The sequence below is a fragment of the Manis pentadactyla genome, chromosome 14, assembly GCF_030020395.1.
Source record: "Manis pentadactyla isolate mManPen7 chromosome 14, mManPen7.hap1, whole genome shotgun sequence".
Lineage (NCBI taxonomy): Eukaryota > Metazoa > Chordata > Mammalia > Pholidota > Manidae > Manis > Manis pentadactyla.
In genome coordinates, this window is record NC_080032.1 from 83,669,518 (window position 1) to 83,695,187 (window position 25,670).

The following is a 25,670-nucleotide window of genomic DNA, read 5'->3' on the forward strand; positions in this document are numbered from 1 at the left end:
ATTTGAATGACAGCAGACATCCCATCAGAATCCACAGAGGCCACAAGGAAGTGGCGAAGTATTTTGCCACTGAATGAAAGGACTGCCATCCCAGAATTCTATATCCAGTGAAAATATAAAGGGGAAATCAAGACACTGTCAGATGAAGAAAAACTAAGGATTTGTCACCAGCAGACCTACCCTAAAATAATGAGTAAAGGAAGTTCCCTAAACAGAAAAGAAATGATAGAAGGTGAACTTGGAACATCAAGAAGAAACAACATGCTAAACAAAAATATAGATAAGTTAAGAGTCTTTCCTTTTCCTCGTGAGCTTTCTGAATTATGTTTAACAGTTGAAGCATAAGTCATAACACCCTCTGGTCTGGTTCCAAGTATAGGTAACCTTCAAACTTGTGCCTTATCAGCATCTGTGCAGAAGAAATCCGAGGGAGCATTGAGGGGTCTGATGAACTTGAAAACAGAAATAAAATTTAAAAATAATTTCAGACACGAGGACTAAACTAAAAGGAATGCAAAGAAAATGGTCCCCTTGAGGACCAGGAAAAGACCGGATGACTTTTGTCCATCAGCCATAGCCTTACACACAGGTATGCACGGATACAGAGGCAACACATGGACCTCAGAATGACGAAAAACGCCTGTCGAGTTATTTCCTGGAGTTTCCAGTAGAATGGCTGTTTGACAAGCCCAGGTTGCTTTTCCTGCCCCTTAAATGAACGGCACTGTGAAATGTCAAACAAAGCATCAACCTAAAGGCATTTCCCTGGTTCCTAGGCCCTCTACTACCCCCGTGGCCCGGCTCCTTTTAAATCTGGAACTACCTGAGTCACCGTAGACTCAGTGTTGCCCAGTCTCCACCAGCTATGCTTCCCCAGAGGGCTGACCATGCCTAACAACATCCTGGATGGCACCAGGCGTCCCGTGGATGGCCCTGCTCTGGGCCTGAGCCTCTGTTAGATGTTAGACTTCAGTTCAGTCCCTGAATCCCACCTCAGGAATCCATGCAGATAGGCCAACATCTGACCTGTCTTCGTGGGCTGCAGCCTCTCTCAGCAAGCTGTCTGCCCTCTCACTCCTTGAAGAGCAGGGGCCGCACTGCCCTCAGAGGCCAGGGCCCCGCCTCCTCCTGACACACACGCCACGCTGCTCTTTGTCCCTGGGAACTTCCAAGGCATAGCCAGTTCCTGACACTTAGGAGGCCACCTATCACTTCACAGAAGAGCCCTCGCACCAAGGCCTCCTGACCACTGCCTGGTGCCCCTGCCAGGCCCTTCAGAGGGCCCATCCTCACAGCAGATGCACTTTCTCCCTCTTCTGCCTCAGCCCAGGGGGTGTCTCAGATTCTAGATTCTAGATACATGCTTTTCCCTTCAGGATCCATCCTGCCGAATCTAACCAGACAAAGGCAGACATGTCCTAAAATGTGGAAAAACAAACAAACAAACACTGTATAAAGGTTTAAGGGGGGAACCCCCCAACATACTCTCTGCTGTTTTACTTTGGGTCACACACACACATCGAATTGTAGAGATGGAAGGCGTCCTGGAAATTATGCAGACTAGTGGTTCACAGATTTTCAGATTTTCCAAGTGACTAGAATATAGAAAAAGAGGGAGAATTTCATTTGCCCTAAAAGGGACATCTGCCTTCGCCATTATTTAATAAAAGAAAGGCATTTTAACAATAATAATATAGAATAAATAATCTCAGAGTTTAAAAATCACACAGATCAACTTTATAAAAAATTCATTATATTGTCTTTTTCTTCTTCTTCTTTTGTTCATATGGTCTCATATTCATGAAAACGCTTTCACAGACCAACAGTGTGACCCTACCTGGCGTTTGGGAATCACCGAGCAGGGAGGGCCAAGTTTCTTGTTTTACACATGAGAAAACGATTCATTTCCCAAAGGTTCCTAACCAATGAATGGCAGACTGGGCAAAAGGATTTCCAGCCCAATGATCTTTTTACTGCATTGGCTACTGTTAAGTTTCTGATTATGTTACCTGAGTTCCCTGCTGGTGGTAATATTGGCAACAACTGTATTTTATATCAATTAGCCATTCCTTTCCTCTAACAACTCTAAAGAATCAGAGGTTTAAATCCAGAAATGTCTCAACTGGAAGGAGTCTTGATTAGCAGATAACAAAAAGAGTGTGACTTCAGTGGTAATACCCCTGATTTTGTACACCAAGAAATAAAGACTGTAGCATTGTTTTAATAGAGATTATTTGGCAAAAGTCTTGCTTTTTCAATTGCACATGATTTGAAGATTTTACTCAAAACTGAAAATAACAGGTCACTGTTTTCAAATTTTTCCATGTCTCCTGCATGCATTCGGTTAGGGACTGAGCAGTCCTTTGTAAGCTTAGATACTTTTAATTTTCTTCTTTCTCTAACAACATTATCCAATTTCTACTGCCATATTTTGGGGTATTTTTATCAGTCCTATCTCAAGATATTAATCGAATTTCTCATTCCAGTCTGTTTTTTCCACACTCCTCTCATTCATGTTTTCCTAAAGTAGCTTAGGAATTTGCTCTTTGGCACTTGAGTGAATAAATCACCCTTAATCTGGCATATGAATGAATATCTGGTCATATTCTGTGACTATTTTGAGAGCTCTCACCAACTATTCTGCTTCATCAGTCCTAAGAAATCTTACACATGTGACCTAATTGGATTTTATAAAAGACAAAAAAAGGTGCATACATGTATAGGTTTCTCTTAGAATAAGAATAAGAGATCAAAAGTTTCAGAAAGGGAAATTCAAGCCACCAAGACTCCTTCCTGCCTGTTCAAGAGGGGCACCCATAACCCTGTTCCTTTTTCCGCTCCTGTTTTCCTCACCCACTGTTTTCCCAGTTCCAGAAACTCTGGATGAGAAAACTGAGTCATTCCCTTGCTACTTGTGTCTTTGCCACATGAAACCAGGCAACTTGGGCTTTTGATCATAGGATTCTTGAAGTATCAACCTCTGATTACTTAAGTGAACTGAAAGAACTAAAATATTTTACTCAAAGTTTTATCATTTTAACATTCAACATTTTATTAGGCAGAACGATGGTTTAGAAGGAATTCGACATTCAACAATCAGCATTCCAACGTGCTGCCTAAGAGCTGTGTGCCTGGCCAAGATACTTCACTATTCAAAGCCACACTTTGCTCTTCTACATTAGCTGCCTGGTAGAGTGATAATAATAATTATAAATAGGTAACATCTATCGAAAATTTACTATTCTAGACACTGTACTAAGCATTTTACACAGTCATCTCATTTCATCTTCAAAAGTCAATGCAATGAGACTTGAGGTCATCACAACAGTTTGGTTAGGCTGGAATTCAAATTCGGAACCTCCCTCTGTAGAAGTCATGCTGAAATAGACCCCTTACAATGGATGTCGTATGAGGCAGTGAATATAAAATGTACAGCATTGTATCTGCTATGTTATAAGGACTCAATAAAAGTTTACTAGCATTTTTTGTTAACATCAAAAGAATGTTTTGATACAAAAGAGAATTAATATAATAATGTATTAAGGGCTATTATAGCCTACTGAGCGTTCTGGGTAGACAGAGATACTCTGATGGCCACTAGATTCCTTGATGACACACACTGAGTGCCATTTACTTTTGTTGCTGAGATTCTAATACTAAACATCCACTTGGGGAGTAGGTGGTCTATAAATATCAGTTGAATTTAAAAGGTATTCAGAATGGTTATGCATATTTAATCCATCATAATACACAAAGAATAAAAACTGGAACAAAGGTTCCTGCCTCCTTTTGTCTGTTTGTAATATGGGCACAACCCTCATTATTGGCAAGACTTCGTAAGACTATTACTTCAAGACCTATGCAAGATGCAAAGAACCTTCTCCTGTTTTGCCCTTGCCAAATAGTATTTATTAAGCAACCATCTGCATCTCAAATTGTATTGCAGTCATATAATGCAAGCTGAGGACTGGCTGCTCCCTTAATCAAGTCCAAACAAGACCATGAAATATCTCAAGAAAGCTTGAATAATTGGTTGTTGGGAAATAAAAGATTCTCAAGTGTATTTCCAAGTAAAATATATAGTTTTGATCATTTCTAACTACCAGTTCAATATCAGAAAAAAAATGATTAATTCTTCATATTATTTTAATTATCCTCCCTTTCAGGAAATGCCATTCTTATATATCATTCATAACATAAATAATTTCAGAGATCACTTAGTCAAAGGCCTCCAGTCTACAAATGAGTACAGACGAGTTCTGTGTCTTGCTTATGGTCATGCAACTAATGGTGCTGGAATCAAGACTCTATCTCCTGATTTAGGGACTTTCCAGGCATCTGGAGGGAAACATGACCTCAAAATGAGGCAGGGTAAGTAACACAAAAGACAAGCTCCAGAACAGTTCAAATATCCAAAAACTAAGAGGCATTGTATAATCATAAACATCTCAATACTTATTTTAAAAATGTAAACCTTATATTATTTTTCTCAAGGCCAAATTCTTGTGAGATTTTCCTCATGCCTAATTTTTTTAAAGAGATAAAGTTAAAGAACACTGAACTACTTGAACAACGAATTAACGATTTTATGCAAATCAACACATTTCTAGACAACTACTGTAATTACATTCCAGAAAACACATCTGGTCAAAGACTTTGTGCTCAACGGTTGCCAAGAAGAACTTATGTGAACCCAAATCAGTATTTCATATTTCCTATAAGCCTTTCAATTGCACACAGTGCATGAAAAACATGGGCAGGTCTGAATTTAATCTTGTACAACAGTTTGTGAGGTTGTTTTTAAAGCTATTGTAATAAAAACCTTAGATCCACATGGATCTAATTGTTATATGCACAAAAGTTTTTCTCTCTGGACAGACACATGTTGGTGATGGAGGGCAGGTCTCATTAAAAAAGAAACCAAATACAGTAATTACTTAGGCATGTAAAAGACTTTCTTGGCCACCACAAACTCCCCTTGAAGGCGGCTCTGCTGGCTGGAATGAACTGAAAACCAGGAACAACAAGTCAATTGAAATGTCTGGATGCTCCAGTGTAGCAGATTGTATTTTCTAAAAATGGCCATAGCAGTATTTCTGGTCCCACATGTTCCTTCTTGAGTTTGAGCAGGGCTTTCTGGCTGTGAGGATGCATGCAATGTGGCAGAAATGGGTCACAAAGGCTAGGTCATGAAGGGACCTGGCCACCTCCTGACTCCCCTTCTCAGGACACTCACCTTGGGACCCAGCCACAGTGTGGGGGTGCAGGACAGGCCATGGGAAGAGGCCACCCAGGGGAGGCTGGCTGACAGCTCCCGCTGGGCTCTCAGGGGGCGACGGGCATCCTTGGCCTGACGTGCAAGGGAGGGAGCCTTCGGAGAGTCCAGCACCAGCCTAGGAGCTGCCCCAGCTGATACCAAATGGAGCAGAGATGAGCTAGCCCCACTGAGCCCAGCCCAAACCGCAGATTCAGGAGCAAAATACACGTCATTGTAGGCCACAGCTTTTAGGGCTTGCTACTCAGCAACAGATAACCAGAGCCTCTAGTTTTTGAACAGCATAGCCATGAAGGACAAGTGAATCTTCATTAAATTCTATTGGCTTTTAACCACCACTCCCATTTTCAAATTCTCACTGGAGGCATGAATAAACGAGACCAGCAGAATCATGTTGATCAGTGCACTGAATCTGACAGACAAAGCCCAGGGTGAGAATGGAGCGCACCAGAACATTCACACGGTGTCCCTCCGACACGCGCTGGCCACCCAGAACCACCTGGCAGCGGCACGGTGAGGTCAGCAGGCTGGGCCTGAGCAAGACCCTGCCTTCACGGCCTCGCCTGGCAGCACCCGTCACCCAGGCACTTGCGTCCCAAAGCAACAGGAAAATTCAATTAGCTCTAAGGTCTCAGTGGAATTCTAAATTGATGTCTCTGAGAAATGGGATGAACTGGTGGGGAGGGGATCGGGGGACAGCCAGAGAAGCAAAGCTGATCCCAAAGGGACTTGGTGGTGGTGCTTGAGGTGCCTGCGTGGAAGATGGTTTGAGCTGGAGTGCCTTCTTGGCACCTCTCGGACTGCACCTGTAGCCAGGAGCAGTCCAGGCAGAAGGCACAGAAAGTACAAAGACAGGAAGCTGTAAAGTGCCGCAGTGCATTTCCGAGCCATTCTGCATTTCTTGAGTGTAAAGTGTCAAGGGAGGCACGGCAGCGCAGCAGACCAGATGTGGGCACAACCCAGGAGAGAGAGGACCTCACGGGCCAAGGAGTCAGCCCCCAGCCGACAGCCGCTGGGAGGCCACTGAAGGGTCCGACGTGCACAGGAGGAGAACGCCCAGGTCAGGAGCCAGCAGCCCTGGCATCAAGTTGGGGCCCTTCCTGTCTGAGGTGGCTGATGAGGCTCAGGGCTTCGGTGGGCCTAAGTAATTGCGAAGATTCTGCAGGGCAGAAAGTCCACGTTATCTGAGTAATGCTACTCCGAGACGTGAGGCCACCATGGGGACAAGGAAGCGGGAGATGTGCAGGCAGCCGCCACTCCTGACTCCTTCCCAGGCACTGGCCTGGAAAGGCAAGGAGTGGATCTGGGCCTTTCTTTCATTTAAAAATATTCAGTGAAAAACCGTGACTAAATACCGCCACTCCAGGGGTCACATTGCTTTTCCTCCCCCTCCCTCAGCAGCCACACTGGATTTAAAACAGCCAAGATGTTGGTTCTTTACGTCACACATGCATCTGCCAAGCAGAAAGTCGGAAAATTAGGCAGAAATATGTCACTGAGATGCGTCTGCGTTTCCAAGGACAAGAGAGACTGGGAGAGGAGCCCAGTTTTGAAACTGGGGATCAAAAATTGGCTGAATGTTTTTATAGTTTATTCGACAAAATTATCTAAAAGAAAATTATAGCTGATTTCGGCCAAATGAACTGTGCTGACACTCAAGCCCAATGGAAAGGACCAGAAAAGAGGCACTTGTAGCATTTTCCCAAAGAAAACACAGGATACCCGCTCCTGTGAGCAGAGGCCAGTGGAAAGGCACATATTCCTAATTACACAAGGAACGGAAGAGACCTGAGAATTAAAGCAGCTAACGATGTAGCCAGCGATAACACACAGCGTTTCTACCTCTATGAGACTTAAGACTTCTCTGTACTTTAATTCTGTCACATATACGTAAACAATGTAATGACTGTCTGACCTCACAGCAAACCCGTGAAAACAGTTGGCGGGATATTAATAGATTCCCCGCAGCAGGTACTTCCGGGCTGGAATTTCATTTTCTGGCTTGGGCGGGCCTTCTGGAGCTGCCAGGAGGTCAAGATCTTTTCTCAGCCCCTCCTGTTAAGAGTCTCCAAGGTGACTGAGGCTAAGCCGGGCTGTCACTTAGCTGCCATCAGCACAGCCACCCACCTGGCCGAGCAGCTAATGACACAGCAGTGGCATTTCTCGGTGCCATCAATGACCACAGGTGACATCCAGCCCGGACAGACATGTAACCTGAGGCCCGGCTTCCAGAGCACGGAGCATGGTGGGAACACACCCAGACAACACCTATGTCCACACTTGTACACAATGACGCACAGGTATATTCACACATGTATACAGACAAGACAGACACAGACAGACATACACAGGTGAACACACACAAATACCCACGTACATAGACAGACAAGGACAGTCAAACACACACATACACACCTACATGTGTATACAGACAGATGCACACAGACACCCCCCCCACATACTCCTATCCAAGGCCCAAGACCGACACACACCAACCCACACGTACACTCTCCCCAGACACATGCGTGTGGCCAGCAGTGCGGGGCTGGTGCCCATGGGAGGAAGAGCCCGCCGCCTGCCGCGCACCCAATCAGAGCTGCCTCCATCCCTGCGGGCCTCCGTTTCCCACAGAGGCAGAAGATAGGCCTTGGGACATCAGTTATTATCATTTTTAATACAACACGTTCTAACTCTCAATAGAATCCTGATGTGCTTGGGGTGTGTGGGTGTTTCTCAAAGTTCCGCGTATGGCAGTTATATTTCAGTCCTGAAGATCTGTTTGGCAGCCCTAGGCTCTAGCTGTGTGCATCCAATTTATGAATCTTCAGGGAAACTGCTGACAGTCAAGCTCCCCCTTACAGCCCCGGATTAAGACGGCTGCCAAGCTGACAACTGGCATGGCTGCAGCTCTGCTTACTAAATGCCTGGCTAGATTCCCATCAAAGGCCACAAATCTGAAAATTCATCATCTTTCCCACCAACAAGTATTAGACACCGCTGTCCAGAAAAGGGCTGCCCAACAGGTATGAGGCAAACCCCTATAAGCAACTAAGTCTGCAACTAGGGGGTCCCAGCATCTCCCTTTGGGGTTTCCAATCCTTTCTGCCTCTCCTCCTAGACCAAAAATACTGTTTCTTTCCTCCATCCTTTCAAGTGCAGTAGACCCCTGACCTGCAGGAGATACATTCCAAGACTCTCAGTGGATGGCTGACACCACAGAAACTGACCCCTATGTGTATCTTTTTTGCTATACACACATACTTATGATCAAGTTTAATTTATAAACTAGGCACAGGAAGAGATTAACAACTAATAATAAAATTGAACAATCATAACAATGTACTGTAATAAAATTCATATGAATGTGGTCTCTCTCTCTCTCTCAAAATATCTTATTGTACTGTACTCACCCTTCTTCTGGTGATGATGTGAGAAGATGCCTGTGTGATGAGAGGAAGGGAAGAGAACGACAGAGGCATCGTGACGTAGCACCAGGCTGCGACGGACCTTCTGATGATATGGCAGAAAGGGGGTCATCTCCTCCTGGACAGCGGCTGACCACAGGGAACTGAAACCAAAGAAAATGAAACTACTCTACAATCCACAGAGTGAACTTGAGAGATACAGGTATAAACACACAGTTGTTTCCTATCCATTTCATTTATGCTGTAGGAAGACAGTTTGATTTTGAGTAAACAGATCATGAGCATTTCAGATCTCTGGTCAGCCTGTAAGACTCACTTTCTCTTTTCCAAAAAACCTTTAACAGCTCCACTCATACACCTCCCACCCTACCGTCCAGGGTAAATGTCCCTCACCTGGGTACTTCCAACACGCTGTACAAACTTCTATTGTCGCCCTTAAAACTCATCATCTACATTTGTTTAGGTGGCTATGCTTTCCACTGCACTACAAATTTCTTAGAGGTATATGTGATATATTCAAATTTGCTTGAGGGCCAGGCACATACAAAATAGGTACTCAATAAAACTGTGACATGTCATGAAAACTGCAGAATTAGGGCTGCATAGTTATCACTGGGGTTTTCAGTCACTCGTGTGGCCTTATGAGACTTCCCAAAAAGGCAGTCTATCTCTGAAAACTCACTGACACACAGTAGATGTGACAGGAGGTTGAGAAGCCAAACTGTCAGGCCTCGAGCGTACAAGTGTGTCTCATGATTGTTGAACGCTTGACAATCGACATTTGCAGGAGATATTTTTCATTGGGATACAATGTTTGCCATCTGAAATTCTTTAATTGTGTTGCTTGCTCTTTGTTCTCTGAGGACAGTAATAACTTTCTTGCTTGGGAGAATCAACATATCAACATGTTTCAGAGACATTTATTATTTTATTATTTTTATTATTAAAGAAGAATCTTTAAATAGAGAATGTGAAGTATTTTTAATCAACCAAAACCTATCATACATTATCTGACTGCACAATTCTTCTTTGACATTCCTGAGAAATATGTTCTGAATTCCAGTCACATGAGATGGGGCCATCAGATAGTATAGTCACTAGTTAAGTGACTCCTACGGCATGGATCTTGCACCCCAGCTACCTAAATTTGTGCCAGCTATGAATTCTTGTTTGATCTTCACAGCAATGTGATGGAGGTATTATCCCATTCAAAGTTGGTATATATTATAGACCTTTGGGTCCCTCACAAATAATTTTAATCACAAACGTTAGGCCAACAAATGTGGACACTATGCAGGCCTAACAATGGTAAAATTCAGGGGCTGTCATATTCTCTAAGAATTTTCTGCAGCCCAATGCCTTTCCTATTGATCACAGAAAATGAAATCAGAGTTTTTAATGGAGTAAATCAGAGGGCCAGAACGTTGAATCCAAGAAAAGCCTTATACTTGTTAATATTACCGATGGTGAAGCTATTTCGGATTGCAATTAGGGTTTCCAAGTTTACGGATTTTACAATGTAAATATGTTACAATTCAGCCTTTTCAAAGGCCAGTTTCTTCTGTAGGAGGCACTGCCCCGTACACCAATGACCAGGCAGCTGAAAGCAGAGGAAAATTCAAGTGTTCATGCGCTATTTACACCTTTGCTGTTTGGGTTCTAGACTAGATCTTCTGCATTGCCCTTCTGGTTTGGCTTTGTTTTTAATGAATAGCCTTAAACTTCTCCCAAACTAGGTCATGAGCTTAAAACTCCTTTTCTCATAAAAAATATGATCAGTGCATTTTATTGTGTATAAATTATACCTCAATTAAAAGCGGAGCTCCTTATCTCACAAGAACAAAAAAATTACTTTTCTGGGCTAAGTGGGGAGAGATACTGCAACTCTAAGATATTTTTTTTTTACTATAAATATGGATGAACAAATTCATAACTCTGTTTAGAAATGTTAAATACATTCTGCTTATGTTTTCAAATGTTCAAAGGGAAATGGGGGAAAATCCTTTTAAGAATCACTCTTCTAGAAGAGGTGAGGTGAGAAAGAATGGGGTCTGAGCACTGAAACTCCATTCATGGTTTGAGTTAAACAATTATCAGAGAGGTGGAGGTTATTATTGATTTACAAACATGAACCAAGCTTTTCCAATTGGAAAAGAAACCATTACAGGGTTTTGTGGAGATCTAGGGAGTATTTGATAGCATGAACTTTCTTCATCATCTATGGTTATGACCAGAAAGGGAAAAGCAGAGGACTGTTCACGTGTGTGTGTGCGCGTGTGTGTTTGTGTCCTCGATGACCTGTAAGATCCTTTCCAGATTATAAATTCTATGTCTTCTGTGAGAGGTAACCATGTCAAAGGAAAAAAAGAAATACAAAAATCAAACAAATACCTAATCAACCGCAAATGGTAGAGAGTAGGAGAAAAACAATGTCTCCTGTTTACTTGATGCCGGATTAGCCCCCACAGTAATCCTACCAGTTTAGCACAATGTTTCCAGTGTTTAAGAGGAAAAAATTACAGATCAAAGGGATTTACTAATTTAGCCAAGTTCATCCAAACAGTGAGAGGTAAACCAGGCTTCGATCCGACATTCGGTGCCTCCAAAGCCTTCCCTCTTCCCACAGCTCACTCTTGGCTTTGACCCCAAAGCTATTCCCATATGTGGGAAGAAGTTCTAGCCTGTCCACTTCTTGACAGTTATGTAGCTAAAATGCACTCTGTGAGCAAATGAGCCATGGGGATAGGAGGCTGCCAGATAGGGCTGCCATGGTGTTCTAGTAATATCTCAACCCTGTGAGTCTCTGAATTGGACCATCATTGCTTCACTCTGCCAACGGACACACAGCTATTCTATAACCTGGACAGATGCAACTCCAAAATAGCTGATCTTTACCAGTTAAGTCCTCCCTACTACAGGGAGACCGCTTGCTTCACCCAGCACCCAGCATCTGGAAGTACAGATATGTGATGTGCACTAGCTACAATATCGTACCTTAGGAATAAAAAAATCACCCACTATCCTTTTCTCCCTGTTTATGTTAACAGTAGCATTCAAATACTCAGTTGAAATTGCCATTCTCAGTAAGAAAAGCTAGAGGAGGCTGGGGATCATTCACATTCCGGGGACCACAGAGAGCACGGTGGGGACTCCGCCAGATGTGGCCAAGATCTTCTTCAACACTAAGTCCACACATATTCTACTATTGTCATCATAGCCACACTGTTTCTCTGTAATGAACAATTCTTTTTTACTCCATAGAATTTTCAATGGACTTCCCGGTAATGTAATTTTATCACAACCTCTCAACCTTGTAACAAATTTGCTACAGGAAATTATATTTTGCACTGAAGTAATAAAGCATTTGCTGTAGGATTCTGATTTTGCTCAAATTAAGTGGTACATAAACTCACAAGCCTTGTGTCAATTTTTCTACTGTTACATAGGACATTCAGTCATTTACTCACTCCCTCAACAAGTATTTTCCTAATATCAAGTATATGCAAGTCCCTGTCCTATTACCAGGGATACAGCAGTGAATAAAGTGAAGGTCATGGACTTCATATGCTAGTAGACAACAAAGAAATTAATACATGCATAATAAAATGGCAGGTGGCTGAAAGTACTCTGAAGAAGTATCGGTCAAGATAAGGCTATGCAGGGTGGTGGAGGGGGTTTTTAGACAGTGGTTGGGGAAAGCTTCTTTAAAGGGACATTTAAGTATAGACCTAAATCAAAATCTATTGCTCTAAGAGTAATTCCTATAGCTATCAGGGGGGAGAGCATTTTAGGCAGAGGGAACAGCAACTGCAAAGCCCTGAGGCCTTTTGTTAGAAGGCTTTTTGGCTGACTCTCTCCTATGACTGCAGAAAATAAAATCACCTTTTAGAACTCTGATCCACAGTTAACATAAAGCCTCAGTAGATACATGTGTACATACAGACGCAACTATAAACACATGTATTTAAATAGTGCTGCAGTTTGAGGAACTACAACACAAGGCAGTGTACTAGTCAGGGTCCTCCAGAGAAACATGACCACTATATATTCATAAAGTGATCTATGATAAGGAACTGGCTCATACAATTATGGAAGCTGGCAAGTTCAAATCTGCAGTGTGGGCTGGCAGGCTAGACACCCAAGAGCATCAGTGGTGCAGCTCCAGGCAAAAGGCCAGCAGGTAGGGGCCCAGGAGAGCCAGTGGTACAGGTGAAGTCCCAAAGCAGTCTGCGGAGAATTCCCTTATTTAGGGTGACCGGTCGTTTTATGTTATTCAGGCCTTCAAGTGATTAGGTGAGGCTCACCCACATAGTAGCAGACAATCTGTTTTACTCGAAGTTCATTCATCTAAATGTTGATCTCATCTCCATGGTGACACAAAATTTGCCATCACAGGCAGTATTGTTCCTGAGGAAGCTGCTGTGGGAGGGCAGGGTGAGCTGAGATCACACAGATGCAGGAAGGGATATTCACTCAGCACCACTTGCTCACTTGGGTGAATGGGCTGGCTTTTCAGTCCCGCTTTCAGAGTATTCAATGCTAGGTATTCACTCAGGTGGGTGGAATGGTAAATCCTAAGCAGTGGTAGTATTATTATAAGAGAGATGTGTGCATATGGTAGGGCCAAACTCAGTTGAGTAAACTAAGCATTACACAGGAGACTGGGGGATGTGCCCCATGAGACTCACCTGGCTTCAGGGGGGCTGTGGTGGGGGTGGGGGGGGCACTAGGCAGGGCATCCGATGGGGCAACTCACGACTACTAAGGAGAGAAAACCTGAGTAAAACCCCATTCCTGGGCTCTGAGTCAAACCTCTCAGAGCTGAGAGGATGTGAAACAATTCGAGGGCTGCTCAGACGCCCAGGTCTGGCACCTTGTTCGTCACACCTCAGTCCTGGTTAGAGATATGTATGGTTCAGGTGAGGTCCGGGTCATGGAATCCTACATCCAGAACCCTTGAACTTGCAAATGGAATCATCAAGGAAGTTAGCTTGGATGAAGTGGAGAAGAGGTAGAGAAAATAAAGGTAGGTAATGTATATTTGTGCAAATTAGATGCCTGTATTAATAGCCGTGTTCTTACGCAAACACACACACCTGGACAAGAAGCGCTCTACCACTGCTCAGTACTGCTTTAGAGACATTCGTCCACCAAAATACTCTGAGTCATCCTCACTCAAGGGATGACTTCTCATTCATCGGTCAATAAGTTTTGACACATAGAAAGTGGTGCCTTCATTCTATAATCTAAAATAAACAAAAAGAACCAGCCGAAAAATTCCACAATTTCACTCACTTAGTGAAGATCCAAATAGTTTAGAACAACGGTTCCTAGAAGCAGATAAGAATTTGCCATGCTTTATCAAATAAACCTGCAGAGAAATTCTTAGTTTACTTCAAGGCCACATTATATGAAAGGAACAATAAATCTAGTAAGCATCTAGCTTAGCAGCTAAAAAAGATGTGAGAGATTTATTTGTATAACGGGGCTTTGGGGAGAGTGGCTATTAATAGCGGAGCTGATTCCTGTTATCAATCAGTGTATTCATCCAAAAGCAAAATATCTTCTAAACCAAAATATAGTGTCTCTCTTTGGACAAGATCAACTTTCCTACTTCCAAGTTCATGGTGATAAAGCATGATGGATTATTTAGCCTCTTAAGAGGTGGTTAAAAAGCTATTTTTAGAGAAAACTCACTTGATTGACTAGTCCCCTCTCTTCACTTTTAAGTGCATACAGACACAGACCTTCCATTACTTAAACGGGAAATATTAATGGGCTAAAAAGGGTGTAAAGGTCCTGCATTTTAAAATTGTTCAAATATCTGTACTTTTCTGAATCCAGACACTCATATGCCTATTTTCACAGTTTCATGATGTCGAAAATGCACTCTTAAAAAGACTGCTTAGGGAGGGGCGGAAGATGGCGGCGTGAGTAGAGCAGCGGAAATCTCCTCCCAAAACCACATATATCTATGAAAATATAACAAAGACAACCCTTCCTAGAATAAAGACCAGAGGACACAGGACAATATCCAGACCACATCCGCACCTGAGAGAACCCAGCGCCTAGCGAAGGGGGTGAGATACAAGCCCCGGCCCCGCGGGAGCCGAGCGCCCCTCCCCCCCAGCTCCCGGCGGGAGAAGAGCAGGCAGAGCGGGAGGGAGACGGAGCCCAGGGCTGCCGAACACCCAGCCCCAGCCATCCGGGCCAGAGCGCAGACACAGTACATGCCCAGGGGGCCCTGGATGCTAGGGAAACAGGGCAGCAAGAACGGTGAGTGGGCACTGGAGACCGGGTGCCGGAGGACATAAGAAAAGCGCACGACCATTTTTTTTTTTTTTGCTTTTTTGCTGTTTTGTTTTGGCGAGCGCTTTTTGGAAGTCTTAAAGGGACAGGGCGGGACACTTAATCCAGAGGTAGGGAATACAGGGATCTCTGGGCACCCTAACCCCTGGGCTGCAGGGAGCAGGGAGGCCCCTTACGGAGATAAATAGCCTCCCAGCAGCTCCTGCTCCAACGCGACTCCACCATTTTGGAGCAGCTGCCCGAGCCAGGCCACGCCCACAGCAACAGCGGAGATTAACTCCATAGCAGCCAGGCAGGAAGCAGAAGCCCTGTCTGCGCACAGCTGTGCAGCACAAGCCACTAGAGGCCGCTGTTCTCCCAGGAGAGGAGGGCCACAAACCAACAAGAAAGGAAGTCCTTCCAGCCGTCACTCGTCCCAGCTCTGCAGACTATTCCTATCACCATGAAAAGGCAAAGCTACAGGCAGACAAAGATCACAGAGACAACACCAGAGAAGGAGACAGACCTAACCAGTCTTCCTGACAAAGAATTCAAAATAAGAATCATAAACATGCTGACAGAGATGCAGAGAAATACGCAAGAGAAATGGGATGAAGTCCGGAAGGAGATCACAGATGCCAGAAAGGAGATCGCAGAAATGAAACAAACTCTGGAAGGGTTTATAAGCAGAATGGATAGAATGCAAGAGGCCATTGATGGAACTGAAATCAGAGAAGAGGAACACATAGAAGCTGACATAGAGAGAGACAAAAGGATCTCCAGGAATGAAACAATATTAAGAGAACTGTGTGACCAATCAAAAAGGAACAATATCCATATCATAGGGGTTCCAGAAGAAGAAGAGAGAGGAAAAGAGATGGAAAGTATCTTAGAAGAAATAATTGCTGAAAACTTCCCCAAACTGGGGGAGGAAATAATCGAACAGACCACGGAAATACACAGAACCCCCAACAGAAAGGATCCAAGGAGGACAACACCAAGACACATAATAATTAAAATGGCAAAGATCAAGGACAAGGAAAGAGTTTTAAAGGCAGCTAGAGAGAAAAAGGTCACCTATAAAGGGAAACCCATCAGGCTAACATCAGACTTCTCGACAGAAACCCTACAGGCCAGAAGAGAATGGCATGATATATTAAATGCAATGAAACAGAAGGGCCTTGAACCAAGGATACTGTATCCAGCACGACTATCATTCAAATATGACGGTGGGATTAAAAAATTCCCAGACAAACAAAAGCTGAGGGAATTTGCTTTCCACAAACCACCTCTACAGAACATCTTACAGGGACTGCTCTAGATGGGAGCACTCCTAGAAAGAGCACAGCACAAAACACCCAACGTATGAAGAATTGAGGAGGAGGAATAAGAAGGGAGAGAAGAAAAGAATCTGCAGACAGTGTGTATAGCAGCTCAATAAGTGAGCTAAGTTAGGCAGTAAGATACTAAAGAGGCTAACCTTGAACCTTTGGTAACCACGAATTTAAAGCCTGCAATGGCAATAAGTACATATCTTTCAATAGTCACCCTAAATGTTAATGGGCTGAATGCACCAATCAAAAGACACAGAGTAATAGAATGGATAAAAAAGCAAGATCCATCTTTATGCTGCTTACAAGAAACTCACCTCAAACCCAAAGATATGTACAGACTAAAAGTCAAGGGATGGAAAACATATTTCAAGCAAACAACAGCGAGAAGAAAGCAGGGGCTGCAGTACTAATATCAGACAAAATAGACTTCAAAACAAAGAAAGTAACAAGAGATAAAGAAGGACACTACATAATGATAAAGGGCTCAGTCAAACAAGAGGATATAACTATTCTAAATATATATGCACCCAACACAGGAGCACCAGCATATGTGAAACAAATACTAACAGAACTAAAGGGGGAAATAGACTGCAATGCATTCATTCTAGGAGACTTCAACACACCACTCACCCCAAAGGATAGATCCACTGGGCAGAAAATAAGTAAGGACATGGAAGCACTGAACAACACAGTAGAGCAGATGGACCTAATAGACATCTATAGAACTCTACATCCAAAAGCAATAGGATATACATTCTTCTCAAGTGCACATGGAACATTCTCCAGAATAGACCACATACTAGGCCACAATAAGAGCCTCAGAAAATTCCAAAAGATTGAAATCCTACCAACGAACTTTTCAGACCACAAAGGCATAAAACTAGAAATAAACTGTACAAAGAAAGCAAAGAGGCTCACAAACACATGGAGGCTTAACAACGCGCTCCTAAATAATCAATGGATCAATGACCAAATCAAAATGGAGATCCAGCAATATATGGAAACAAATGACAACAACAACACTAAGCCCCAACTTCTGTGGGACACAGCAAAAGCAGTCTTAAGAGGAAAGTATATAGCAATCCAAGCATATTTAAAAAAGGGAGAACAATCCCAAACGAATGATCTAATGTCACAATTATCGAAATTGGAAAAAGAAGAACAAATGAGGCCTAAGGTCAGCAGAAGGAGGGACATAATAAAGATCAGAGAAGAAATAAATAAAATTGAGAAGAATAAAACAATAGCAAAAATCAATGAAACCAAGAGCTGGTTCTTCGAGAAAATAAACAAAATAGATAAGCCTCTAGCCAGACTTATTAAGAAGAAAAGAGAGTCAACACAAATCAACAGTATCAGAAATGAGAGAGGAAAAATCAGGACGGACCCCACAGAAATACAAAGAATTATTAGAGAATACTATGAAAACCTATATGTTAACAAGCTGGGAAACCTAGGAGAAATGGACAACTTCCTAGAAAAATATAACCTTCCAAGATTGACCCAGGAAGAAACAGAAAATCTAAACAGACCAATTACCAGCAACGAAATTGAAGCGGTAATCAAAAAACTACGCAAGAACAAAACACCCGGGCCAGATGGATTTACCTCGGAATTTTATCAGACATACAGGGAAGACATAATACCCCATTCTCCTTAGAGTTTTCCAAAAAATAGAGGAGGGGATACTCCCAAACTCATTCTATGAAGCTAACATCACCCTAATACCAAAACCAGGCAAAGACCCCACCAAAAAAGAAAACTACAGACCAATATCCCTGATGAACGTAGATGCAAAAATACTCAACAAAATATTAGCAAACCGAATTCAAAAATACATCAAAAGGCTCATACACCATGACCAAGTGGGATTCATCCCAGGGATGCAAGGATGGTACAACATTCGAAAGTCCATCAACACCATCCACCACATCAACAAAAAGAAAGACAAAAACCACGTGATCATCTCCACAGATGCTGAAAAAGCATTTGACAAAGTTCAACATCCATTCATAATAAAAGCTCTCAGAAAAATGGGAATAGAGGGAAAGTACCTCTACATAATAAAGGCCATCTATGATAAACCCACAGCCAACATTATATTGAACAGCGAGAAGCTGAAAGCATTTCCTCTGAGATCGGGAACTAGACAGGGATGCCCACTCTCTCCACTGTTATTTAACATAGTACTGGAGGTCCTAGCCATGGCAATCAGACAAAACAAAGAAATACAAGGAATCCAGATTGGTGAAGAAGAAGTTAAACTGTCACTATTTGCAGATGACATGATACTGTACATAAAAAACCCTAAAGACTCCACCCGAAAACTACTAGAACTGATATCGGAATACAGCAAAGTTGCAGGATACAAAATCAACACACAGAAATCTGTGGCTTTCCTATACACTAACAATGAACCAACAGAAAGAGAAATCAGGAAAACAACTCCATTCACAATTGCATCAAAAAAAAAAAAATACCTAGGAATAAACCTAACCAAGGAAGTGAAAGACTTATACTCTGAAAACTACAAGTCACTCTTAAGAGAAATTAAAGGGGACACTAACAGATGGAAACTCATCCCATGCTCGTGGCTAGGAAGAATTAATATCGTCAAAATGGCCATCCTGCCCAAAGCAATATACAGATTTGATGCAACCCCTATGAAACTACCAGCAACATTCTTCAATGAACTGGAACAAATAATTCAAAAATTCATATGGAAACACCAAAGACCCCGAATAGCCAAAGCAATCCTGAGAAAGAAGAATAAAGTAGGGGGGATCTCACTCCCCAACTTCAAGCTCTACTATAAAGCCATAGTAATCAAGACAATCTGGTACTGGCACAAGAGCAGAGCCACAGACCAATGGAACAGACTAGAGAATCCAGACATTAACCCAGACATATATGGTCAATTAAAATTTGATAAAGGAGCCATGGACATACAATGGCAAAATGACAGTCTCTTCAACAGATGGTGCTGGCAAAACTGGACAGCTACATGTAGGAGAATGAAACTGGACCATTGTCTAACCCCATATACAAAAGTAAACTCAAAATGGATCAAAGACCTGAACGTAAGTCATGAAACCATTAAACTCTTGGAAGAAAACATAGGCAAAAACCTCTTAGACATATACATGAGTGACCTCTTCTTGAACATATCTCCCCGGGCAAGGAAAACAACAGCAAAAATGAATAAGTGGGACTATATTAAGCTGAAAAGCTTCTGTACAGCAAAAGACACCATCAATAGAACAAAAAGGAACCCTACAGTATGGGAGAATATATTTGAAAATGACACATCCGATAAAGGCTTGACGTCCAGAATATATAAAGAGCTCACATGCCTCAACAAACAAAAAAACAACCCAATTAAAAAATGGGCAGAGGAACTGAACAGACAGTTCTCCAAAAAAGAAGTACAGATGGCCAACAGACACATGAAAAGATGCTCCACATCGCTAATTATCAGAGAAATAAAAATTAAAACTACAATGAGGTATCACCTCACACCAGTAAGGATGGCTGCCATCCACAAGACAAACAACAACGAATGTTGGCGAGGCTGTGGAGAAAGGGGAACCCTCCTACACTGCTGGTGGGAATGTAAGTTAGTTCAACCATTGTGGAAAGCAGTATGGAGGTACATCAAAATGCTCAAAACAGACATACCATTTGACCCAGGAATTGCACTCCTAGGAATTTACCCTAAGAATGCAGCAATCAAGTATGAGAAAGATCAGTGCACCCCTATGTTTATCGCAGCACTATTTACAATAGCCAAGAATTGGAAGCAACCTAAATGTCCATCGATAGATGAATGGATAAAGAAGAAGTGGTACATATACACAATGGAATACTACTCAGCCATAAGAAAAGGGCAAATCCAACCATTTGCAGCAACATGGATGGAGCTGGAGAGTATTATGCTCAGTGAAACAAGCCAAGCGGAGAAAGAGAAATACCAAATGATTTCACTTATCTGTGGAATATAAGAACAAAGGAAAAACTGAAGGAACAAAACAGCAGCAGAATCACAGAACTCAAGAATGGACTAACAGGTACCAAAGGAAAGGGACTGGGGAGGATGGGTGGGTAAGGAGGGATAAGGGGGGGGGAAGAAGTAGGGGGGTATTAAGATTAGCATGCATGGGGGGTAGGAGAAAAGGGAGGGCTGTACAACACAGAGAAGGCAAGTAGTGATTCTACAACATTTTGCTACGCTGATGGACAGTGACTGTAAAGGGGTTTATAGGGGAGACCTGGTATAGGGGAGAGCCTAGTAAACATAATATTCGTCATGTAAGTGTAGATTAGTGATACCAAAAACAAAACAAAACAAAACAAAAAAACAAAAAAAAGGGCAGTTCCTGTGTGGTAACCTCCAATGAGTTCTACACAAAGGTATAAAGGGCATATAAAAGTGTAGGCAAAGGGTCTGTTTGTGTTTATACAGAGGATCAAAGCCAAATTGGGCTACCCCGAAAATGAACTAAGATACGATATGAAAAAGAACTTCCAACATCAGCACTCTCTGGTAGACTCATGCCAGAAGATGATCATCAAAAAACCCCAACAAAGATCCACACACTGCTACAGCTGTAGATGCACTCATCCCACCAGTTCCTGGACTTGCCATGGGAATGAAGGAGATATCTAAGCTGGCCTGTGCATACAGTAAAACAACAAATTTGACTGGATCTATACTGTTGGAACTCAACCAAGAATTAGGAGAAGTGCAAACTGTAGCACTCCAAAATCTTACAACTACAGACTATTTACTGTTAAAAGTACATATGGGATGTGAACAGTCCCCAGGAATGGGTTGTTTTAATTTGTCTGATTTCTCTCAGACTGTTCAAGTTCAGTTGGACAATATCCACCATATCATAGATAAGTTTTCACAAATGCCTAAGGTGCCTAACCGGTTTTCTTGGTTTCACTGGAGATGGCTGGTAATTACAGGTATGCTTTGGTTATGTAACTATACTCCTATTATGTTAATGTGTGTGCACAATTTAAGTAGTAGCTTAAAACCTACACATGCTGAAGTTACTCTACAAGAAGATATGTCAAAGAAATAATCAACCTCCCCATGTTTTCTGCCGCCTGCTACTTCTATAGCTTTTCTCCTTCCTTCCTAATTACAACCCTTAAATAGAATTCGTGCCTCATATCAAATTTACCGAGTATCATAATTCTTCCAAGTGGTAAAGATACCTCAAGACAAATTCTGGGCATAGAAGCTACAGGGCATAAATATGCAAAGAAACAAAAAGCTAACCTTTTCAAACAATATTGCTTCTCTCTCACATACCAACTTCACATTTCCCTGTATGGCCCCGGAAGATGACTGGTTAGCCAGAGACGGGTAAGATTCCTCAAGGGAGGAACAACCTAAGACAGGCACAGTCGCAGGGGGGTCATCAGGTGAGAAATTGGGGATCAACAGAGGTGAGGCTTAGAACCTCACCCCCCCGTTCTGAGAGAAATCTTCTGCATACGTGGATGTTTTATTGCCCTTGTATAGCTTGGATTAACACATAGTCTACAGGCACACACCTGATCATCTACATTTGCTCCCTTACAACACTAAACTATGTTTTCTACCTTTATCTTGTATCTACCTACCACTTCAGCATTTTATTAAAAATAATAATAATAAAGAGAGAAATGTGGTATCCACATATAAATCAAGTATAAAAATCAAATGAGTATTCATATTTGAACTGTTTATAGTTCATAATGTATGAGCAAAACCGAAGGTTTCTGTGATGGCTGCCCTTGTACTGTTCACCATGTAAGAACTTATTCACTATGTAAGAATTTGTTCTCCATGTAAGAACTTGTTCGTTATGCCTCAGAAGATTGGAGACTGATGAAAATTAGGCTTGGGGTGGATTAATGATTGTGCATTGAGCATTCACTCCCCTATACAGAATTTATTGTTGTTAACAACCATTTGATCAATAAATATGAGAGATGCCCTCACAAAAAAAAAAAAAAAGTATACACTTCCAATGGTAAAATAATAAGTAACCGGGATGTAATGAATATAGTCAAGATATTGTAACAGCTTGGTATGGTGATAGCTGGTACCTAGAATTGTCATGTATATAAATGTTGAATCACTATGTTGTACACCTGAAACTAAAGTAATGTAATACCATGTGTCAACTACCCTTCAATAAAAAAATAATTATCTACAAAAAAAAAAAAAGACTGCTTTCCATCAAAGAGCATCAGCCTATGACTCTAAAGTGTACATAAGAGAAAGCTTTGTATGATTCATATAATAAAAGTACATTAAAGATAAGAGTGAAAGCCCAACACATTAATTACTAATTGAGTTATTTCTTCTTGCAAACTTCCTTCAAGAATTTTGAGTGTTATAGGCAGGGAAAAAAAAATGGTAAAATTGTTTTCCACCAACTCTTGTTATTCAATTATTCCTACATGAAGACATTGTCATAGTGAGGGGCTGAGTCTGTAGGGTGGAGAGGACTACAGTTTGATGACCAAAGTCACTCAAATCAAAAAAGGACTGTAGTCAACTGGAATAGAGAGGAAATTCAGCATTCCTTGCCTTTTAATATTGAATTCCAAAGTCTTCCTGTTGTGAACTAAGCTAAGCCAGGTTGGCCACCTAAAAACAGCCAAATCCTTTATAAAAGCCTCCAGTGATTAGAGCTAGATGAGATGTAATGACCAAAATAAGCCTTAGACAAAATTCCACTGGAATGCAAATATTTCTGAGCAAGTAGATACAGGGCTGCATACTCCCTGCTCTTGAAGTTTGCGGGAAGTCCCCTTCCATCCTGGGGCTTTCTTATAAGAACCTTGCACGAGATTCACTCTGAGGAGGGAGACCAGGACTCTCAGACAAGACTAGCCCACCTTCTAGTGCACAGCAGAGCCTCCCCTGCAGGGACACGCAACCAAGCTGAGCTCGGTTCTAGCTCCATAGCGCTGCTGGGCTTGCCAGAGTTTGACCTTTTTCACTTAAGGCCAGTAGTGCTGGGACACTCTCTCTGGCCAGCCACTTAGTTTGAACACTACCTACTTTAATGATAGAAGATTATTTTCTAACAACTCTGATGTCGAAGAACAAACCTGTGGCATGAATTTTGACAACAATATTGGAAATGTTTGCACAGACTCCGTGGTAATTAGTTTTAGGTGTTGGCGTGGCTAATTAGTTTTAGGTTCTTCTGTCCAGTTGTTTGGTTAAACATCAATCTAGGTGTTGTGAGAATATTTTCTAGGTGTGATTAGCATTTACAACCAGTAGACTTTAAAGGAGATTACCCTCCATAATGTGGGTGGGCTTCATCCAATCAGTGGAAGGCCTTAAGAACAAGAGAGGTTTCCTGAGGAAGAGGTAATTCTGCCTCAAGACTCCAATATAGAAACCATGTGTGTTTGAGTTTCCGGAATGCCCTATAAATTTCAAACTTGCCAGCCTCCATGATCACCACATGAGCCGATTTCCTAAAATAAATCTTTCTCATATATTTATTATATAATATATATGTATGCATGTATATGTATACACATAAACATAAACATTTTTTTTTTTCTGTTTCTCTGACACAGATCCCTTAGGAGCATACGCTCTTGATCTGGGTAGTTCAAATGCTAAATAACCACCTACAGAGTGTATATTAAAGGTCACTTAGTCGCACACATGCAGCACAGGGTTATAGTGAATTACCTCCCAGGCACTACATCACCTTGTTCTGTGGGTCCCTTGCCTCCTGGTCTCTTCTATTTTTTTGTGCCTCATTTCAAATTAACAGTTAAGCAGATGCAGAGATAACTTTTTCCCAGCACATTGCTCCAGTTACGTTTAATGTAGCTCCCAAAAGATTCACTCAAGACCTGAGAACTTAGACTATGTGAAGATATTTTTGCTTCCCATGGGGGAAGCTGTCATGTAATGCAGTGGTGAGTAAGCTAGCTATTCTAGGTGAAATTCTCCTCCCCACATCACGCCACCCCAACATGTGCATTTATAACTGTAGCCTCTGCATCTACTGTGGATATAAAAAATAGTGCGTTCAGAAGCCAGAATGAGGGTTAAGTTTGTGTGAACCCACTTCCGGTTCTGAACATTGATGGTTTCCACTGTGACACACTGAACATCTAAAACTATAAAAGAAATTATTCCAAAGGGATCCATACCATATTTAGGATACCTCTGGAAAGATCTTTGCTGTTGTTTTCCAAAGTAGGAATGTGGCAAGTGAGATATTCTTTCAATATTACACAATAGTCCACTTAATTTATCTACCAGCTTCAAATATGTGGGTCAACATATCTACAACAGTAACACAGAACACTAATCCTTTAAAAAGCCTCTGAAAATGGGCTACTTGATCAAATAACTTTTAGAAGTGCTTCTTCCTATACATGCCCCATTCTCCACCAGAAACCCAGAGCACAGAGCAGAGGCTCAGGAAACCCTTCTGTACAGAAATTTGTTTAACTCCGTTCACCCTAGTGTTTCTGAAATGCATCCAGAATCTTTATTTTGAGTAACTTCCCATAATAGTCCATAAAATGCTAGAACCTACTTTGAGAAATAGTGAACATAAACTACTCCAGACAGAACAAGGTTAAAAAGAAAAGTTTCCATATTAGGAGATTCTGTATCTTCTCTCAAGAAGTCATCTCAGTGTCCAGCAAACAGAAGATCTTTCTGTATCTGACATAAATCCTTTATGCTACTTCTTAAACATTCCTGCAGTTGTGGACTCAGTGGAGAACAGCTGCTCACATTTTCCATGTGAGAAACCATTTTTCATTTACAGACCTTTACTAGGACATCTATCTACCTTCTTTGCCACAACAGGAGTAAGCATGATGATTACATCGTTCTTAGATATTCATCTTCCATACATGTTAACCATCTTTGTGGCTCTACTGGAAATCATCTACTTTCTCCATTACCTTTTAACATTAGAAAGACCAAGACTTCAAGTTACTCTATTAGAACTATGACCTGTACATAGGACCATGGTGCTTTTGGATGACTGTGGAATGACACCTTGTGTGAGAAGTGGGTTCAAAAGTCAGCAAATGAAGCAAAATCACATAGAGTCAAAATACTCTTGAAAACCTGTTACAAAGACTTGGTGGTGGGGAGGTACGTGCCATCTGCAGAGATGCTCCAAAGAGATGGATCGCCCTCCAGATCTGAGACAGATGGCTGTACCAGATGAAGTAATCGGCTTCTTCTCAGAGGCCTTGTTGTACGAAAAATGCTTACCTTTAAACACTAGAATCCTGTTCACTACAGTAGGGTGCTCCCACAGGAAGGATCACAGGACGTGGAGCTGG

The 25,670-nt window shown here is 41.9% G+C and overlaps 1 long non-coding RNA gene across 1 annotated transcript in view; it reads right to left on the reverse strand.

Moving 5' to 3' along the window:
- Window positions 1-1,434: 1,434 nt before the first annotated feature.
- The window catches only part of LOC118914588 (uncharacterized), a 154,547-nt gene continuing 130,311 nt past the window's right edge, over window positions 1,435-25,670 (reverse strand). Inside the window, exons 3-4 of the long non-coding RNA XR_005025671.2 lie at window positions 8,686-8,843; window positions 1,435-1,595 (exon numbers count right to left, since the gene is read on the reverse strand). This is a non-coding gene — a long non-coding RNA (uncharacterized LOC118914588). The remainder of the gene's footprint in view (window positions 1,596-8,685; window positions 8,844-25,670) is intronic.